The sequence below is a fragment of the Cebus imitator genome, unplaced genomic scaffold (genome assembly GCF_001604975.1).
Source record: "Cebus imitator isolate Cc_AM_T3 unplaced genomic scaffold, Cebus_imitator-1.0 Scaffold28, whole genome shotgun sequence".
Taxonomy (NCBI): domain Eukaryota; kingdom Metazoa; phylum Chordata; class Mammalia; order Primates; family Cebidae; genus Cebus; species Cebus imitator.
Genome location: NW_016107343.1, coordinates 2,919,239 through 2,925,948, shown reverse-complemented (window position 1 = coordinate 2,925,948; position 6,710 = coordinate 2,919,239).

Below are 6,710 nucleotides of genomic sequence, written 5' to 3'. Positions count from 1 at the left end.
GCTCACTGCAACCTCCACCTCCCAGTTTCAAGCTATTCTCCTGCATCATCCTCCTGAGTAGCTGGGAATACAGGCGCCTGCCACCGTGCCAAACTAATTTTTATATTTTTGAGTAAAGATGGGGTTGTGCCATGTTGGCCAGACTGGTCTCAAACTCCTGACCTCAGGTGATCCACCTGCCTCGGCCTCACAAAGTGCTGGGATTACAGGCTTGAGCCACCATGGCCGGCTGACTTTTACTCTTTTAACTCTGCTTAAAAAAATCAATTAGGACTTTTCTGGTTGCACGTGACAGATCACAGGATTCAAACAGGCTGAAATCAATGGAGGATTTTATTGGCATAAATAACCGAAAACTCCAGAGTGTAGATCTTGGTTTTCAGGAATGGCTGAATGCAGAGGTTGGAGGTATGTGACATTTTCATCTGCCAGCCCTGCTCTCTTCTAAGTCAGCTTCTTTCTCAGGCAGTGCTTAGGTGATAGCAAGATGGCTGGCTCAGCTGTGAACCCACATCCTGCCAGAGCTAGGTACAATGTCACCAAAAGACAGCATTGTTCTCAACAGGCCTATAGGTTTGTTTTTTATAAAGTCTCTGTGTCTCCTTGGATCCGTCTAGATCACAGGAGCATCCCTGAAGCCCTCACTGTACTAGGGCCACAGGACACACACACCCTACGACCCCCACATCCCTTAGGGCCCACAACAATCAAAGCAGGGGGGACGAGTGATTCTCCAGAGAGAAACTGGAGTTCTTTTACCCCCTAAAAGGCTAAATAGCTGCTGGGTAGTAAAAGCAAAAGACACCCACCACACACTCCAGAGGAAGACTCTGTGAGACCAAAATATAGCAAGATGTCACCTATGACACTATCCTGGTTGTGTATTTCAACAATAATCCTGGTTGAAAGATAGCATTGAATCTCATTACATTACAATCTTTCTGCCTCTTACCTAAAATGATTTTATTTCTGTGAAGTGGAATATTGTTTCAAAGAGTAAGAAAGAAATGTTTTTCTTAAGTGGCTTAAAAAAAGAAAAAGTATATATGGCAAGATGTTGGAGAGAGTCCCGGGCCCTGGACTCCTCACTCTGCCACCTGACAGGCATTGGATGTTGAGCAAGTTGCTTAACCTCTCTGAACTTGTATTCTGTTTACTAACCAGGGTTAATAAAAGCTTCTTATTAAGTACATTAAATGAGATAGCGTGCACAAAGCACATAGTGCAGGCTCAAGAAATATTCACTGCTGGCTGGGTGTGGTGGCTCATGCCTGTAATCCCAGCACTTTGGGAAACCGAGGTGGGTGGATTATCTGAGGTTAGGAGTTCGAGACCAGCCTGGCTAACATGGCAAAACCCCATCTCTACTAAAAAATACAAATATTAGCTGGAAGCAGTGGCAGGTGCCTGTAATCCCAGCTACTCGGGAGCCTGAGGCAGGAGAATTGCTTGAACCTGGAAGGCGGAGGTTTCAGTGAGCTGAGATTGTGCAACTGCACTCCAGCCTGGGAGACAGAGCAAGTCTCCATCAAGAAATAAAGAAAGAAACAGAGAGCGAAAAAAAAGGAAGGAAGGAAGGAAATATTTACTACTATTTTTAAGAAGGATGCTATTGAGAAATCACAGACTCACCGTATTGCACCTTTAAGGATGCTTGGTGTGGCCATGACATTTTCTAGTTGAGAAAACAGAAGGAAAAAGAGGTTAAGCAGCTACTCTAAAGTCATGCAGCTCACTAGTCATGAAAGTGGGCCAGAGTCCAGGACCCGTAGTTCCCTGTGGAGTCAGCCGCACCGTGTTTTAACCAGCCTCCTACACCTGTCCAGGACAACGGGCCCATTCCTGGGACATGGAGAATCAGCAACCTGAGCCTCTTTGAGCATTTGCTTGGGAGAAGCATCTCTGCCTTTGCAGAGACTCTTGCATGGTGAGGGAAGGACCCTGGTGCCTGTGTGCATGTGTGTGCACGTCCACTTCCACATATGTGTGCCCCCGTAGTTTCAGGTCATAAATAGGCAAGTTGAGGACGTTGTTCAGGGTTATAGATCCTGAGAAACAGCCGATCCCCTCTGAGCAATGCAAGAGCTAAATGGTCCTGTGACTCTTAGTCCTCTTGAAAGAGAGCATAAGACCTTACTCCGGTTACTTACGAGATAAATGCCAAGCCCAACCCTTATAACCCAAGGCTCCCACAGCCTGCAGAGAGCTGGTGCCCTGAGCCCTGCCCACCCAATGATATGCAGTTCTTTGGAAAAGATGTACATTTAGAGTCAGGGATCAAGCCTGGGACCTCACCCTGCCTCATCTTGACCAATTGTGATCCCCAGAGAAAGTCTCCTGTCCTTTCTCAGGCTGTTTCCTTAACTGCGAGATGAAGATATGCAAGCTGCCATGAAGATGAAATGATGTTTCTAAACTTTGTTTACATAAAGAGCTATGTGAGGCCATGGTATGATTAGATATTATAGATCAAGACCAGAGAGGCAACTAGGCCTGCTCTACAGAGAAGCTGCCTTAGGGTGGTGACCCGCTGGGGCTGACAAAGTGACAATGAAAGATGTCAGGGAGGCCAGGCTGCTCCACAGAGGTGGGAGGCAAGCTTCGGTCAGTGCCCAGCTCCACCCCTGTGGTCAGTTCCCTTCCCCTGCCCCACCTTACACACATACTCTACACCCCACACACGCCATATATCTGTCACACACACCACACCCACACACACTCCACCCTCCCACACATATCTCACACCCCCCTACTCCACCTTCCCACACATTCTCTACACCCACACACTCCATTCTCCCACACCCACACACGCTCCACCCTCCACATACATACACGCACTCCACACACACACACATACATACCACACAGACATTTACACACTACACACATGCACACACATGCACATAGACCCATATACACCACACAGACATGCATATACTATACACATACACATACTTAACACCTGCAGTAGTCTGTTTTCGAAATGCCATAAAGATATTACCTGAGACTGGGTAATTCATGAAGAAAGAGGTTTAATCGACTCACAGTTCCACATGGCTAGGGAGACCTCAGGTAACTTACAATCATGGTGGAAGGTGAAGGGGAAGTGAGGCATGTTTTACAGGGCTGCAAGTAAGAGCAAGCAAGCAAGGGGAAGTACCACCCTTTCAAACCACCTTCTCTTGTGAGAAGTCCCTCACTATCACCAGAACAGCGTGGAGGAAACTGTCCCCACAATCCAGTCAACCTCCCACCAGGCCCCTCCCTCAACATGAGGGGATTACAATTTGAGATGAGATTTGGGGCTGGGCGTGGTGGCTCATGCCTGTAATCTCAGCACTTTGGGAGGCCGAGGCAGGTGGATCACCTGAGGTCAAGAGTTCGAGACCATCCTGGCTAACATGATGAAACCCTGTCTCTACTAAAAATACAAAAATTAGCCAGGCGTGGTGGCCAGCACCTGTAATCCCAGCTACTCAAGAGGCTGAGGCAGAAAAATAGCATGAACCCAGGTGGCAGAGGTTGCAGTGAGCTGAAATCACATCACTGCGCTCCAGCCTGGGTGACAAGAGTGAAACTCTGTCTCAAAAAAAAAAAAAAAAAAAAAAAAAAAAAAGAGAGATGAGATTTGGATGGAGACAGGGAGCCAAACCATACCAACACCCTTTCTACACACACTCCGTACTGCACACACCGCACACATATACCCCACATCCCACACACATTCCGTACATGCATGCACGCACACACACGCAAACCCCTTCCTCAGCAATACCAGTTTCAACCAGGTGCCATGGTGAGAGCTACCAGGCTAATTAAGGTTTTCTAGTGCCCCTTGTATTCATAACTGAAGGTAGCACCCCAGAGAAGGAGGCACTAAGGCAACCGTGGCAGCAATGGGGTGGCCATTAGGAAGAAAAAGCCTCCAATTCCTCCCATGTGAACCACTGGTTCCCAGACCTGCCTGCCCGGCACATTCACATACGTACCAGTGCGAGATCCGCAGGTCCTACCCAGACTCTTTGGGATATGTGAAGGTGGGTCCTGGGAGTCCAAGCTTCTTGAGCACCCCAAGTAGAGCTGATGCCCAGTCCAGCCTGGCCTTTCACACAAAGCAGCTGCCAGCTCCTAAAGCTGCCATCTATTTCTCCCCAGTGTCCCGGCCCTTAGCTCTAAATGGTCTCTCCCAGGACCCAGTGTCAATTGCTCCCGAAAACAGAAATGAGCCTTCTCCAAAGATTTATGGGGCTCCTGACAGACTGGGCTGCCAAGTCCCTGGAAAGGCTGGCATGGGTAGTGGCATCCTCCCTACCCTGCTGGACAGCTGTGGTAGGCAGAATTCCTGGAGCAGGCATGCCCACTGGGGCCAGGGCTCCCGCCTGCAGATGCCTGTGTTTACCCGGTGTGAGCTGGAGGGACCTGGACACTAAGCCTGGTTCTCAGAAATTTAGACAGCTGTCCCTGGACAGCCACCAAGATGCTGCCTTCCAGACTGAGACGGAGTACTGGGCACATGGCAGCGGTGTGGATGCTACAGGTAAGTGACTTGGTCTTCCCGGCTGTTCCCTGCCAAACTGGCATCTGTCACTTTACATTATTGTCATCTTCCATTTAGGTTCCTGCTTTGTGATTCTTTTTTAAATAAAAAAAGGCAAGGGAAGCAATCTGTGGCAAGGCTCCAAGCTTCTCTTAATTGCAAATTCCCTTAAGTACCACTTCCCTGGAGCTGCAGGCCCTGTCTGCTAGTCAGTACTACTTCAGCATGGCTGATTTTTAATAGGCATGCAGTAATTTCCAGCCTCTTCTAACTTTCCCTTTTGTTCATTGGAAAATCTTGGCGTGTCCTCATCTCAAATTATTAGAATGAACCCACCCCTTTCTTTCATCTTTATATTAAAAGGAAAGAAAGAGAAAGGGCTAAAGAGAAAAGGGGACAGAATGAGAGAGAGAGATGAGGGAGGGAGGGAGAGGGAAACGGTGACTGAAATTGAATGCTGTGTTATTAGCATGCACAAGTGGGGCTGATATTGCAGCAGTAGAACTGTGTGAGTTGATCAAATATTGAAATACATATGGACTTACCTCCATGAGGTCCTTTAGTGCTCCCTGACTCTGTCTGCCCAGCCCCTCTGCTGAGACCCCATAGATCTGGAAAGGTAGACACTAAAGGATTTAACTGGGCACAATTGGGGGTTTTTCAGAACCATGCTGGGTCCTAAGGCATTTGTTCTGCTTGGTTGGTCCCTTGCCTTAGAAGATGTTAAATGTTTTGAATATCACCTTGGGCCAAAGCATGGAGAAAAATGGAGGAGGAGGTTGCTTTTCCTTTGCGGGGAGATGGAAAGAGGAAAGAAATATATAACTAAATGTGGAAATCAGTAGACAGCATCTCAATGTAGCAGGTCAAGCACTCTTTGTGCAACTCAGTTTCTGCCTTTGTAAAATGGGCCTGCTCGTATTTGCTGTAAAAGTGCTTTGAAGCAATGCAATTGTATTATCAAAGGCCCTGGCCAGCCCGCAGAGCCATGCGGCTTCACCCTAAGAGCTGTCTTGAAGTGAGTCAGGCTCACAGGAGAGCAGGGTTGGGCCCAGGTGGCGCCACCGTTGCCTCTTGCAGTCAAGAGAGGCCATGTTAAGAGCAGGAGAGGTGGTGGCCCAGAGAAAGTCTGGGGAGAGTTAATATCAGAAATTGCTGGACTGATGCAAAATACACTTGCTAAATTGCCCTGGTGCCCAAGGAAACAGTTGCACAGTAATATGAAGGGAAGTGAAGACCAGGAGACGGGAATTGGTCTGGACACTTCATTCTCCCCTGACTCAATAGAACCTCTCTGCTGTGATTGCCAGGCCAGTGACCTGGTTTGTTGGAGCCAGCAAGGCCACCAGGGGCCTGAGAGGGGGCTCTGGGCTCTCTGAAGGCACCAGGCCTGCTGTCTGCCAGAGAGAGAGGGATGGCTGGTGTAGTGCATGGAGCCACAGAGGGTCAGAAAGAGCTGTCCCCAGAGTTCTTCCAGCTCTGTCATCAGCTTCTGGGTAGCTTTGGGCAGGTCCCACAACCTCACTAGGCTCTTGTTTCCTTGACTCAAAATGGGAAAAACAACATCGACTCTTTGGGAGAATGGAATGAAATGTGGATGGGAAAGTGAGCTGGGAGGGCAATTTGATTTGGAGAGACCACGAAGCTATTTTCATACAGATCATGCTGCCCATGATCCTTCTGCATCTATCTCCTCATCAGACAGTGAGAGGCTTCTTGAGGGCAGGGACTTTCTTGCTGGTCTCTGTGTGCTCAGCAGCCAGCACATCTCCAGTACTGGTTGATCTGCATGGCCTAAGGCCGTGCCCTGCCAGCTCATCACACGGTCACCTGAGTTCCAAAGGCAGAAATGCACTTGAAGTTTCCCTCCTTGCTCCTTGTTACTGTGCATCCCTTTCCCCTCCTACTACATCCAAGGAAAGAGCGGCACCCTTGAGGGAGAGGGGTTGGGGGACCAGGCTGTCTCTGGGCAGCCATGGTGGTCCCTGCAGTTTGTGTCCTGTGTGAACAGTGCCCCTGGAGCTGTGTAACCAGCACGTCCTGCAGCCCCGTTTTGGGTGGAGTAGAAAAGATGTGCAGACTATGGTGACAGAAGCTCACCCACGAAACACTGGGCTTATATTCCTACCACCTGGTGACCTCTCGGGCCAGGGGAGTCAGACTCTGGAGGCTG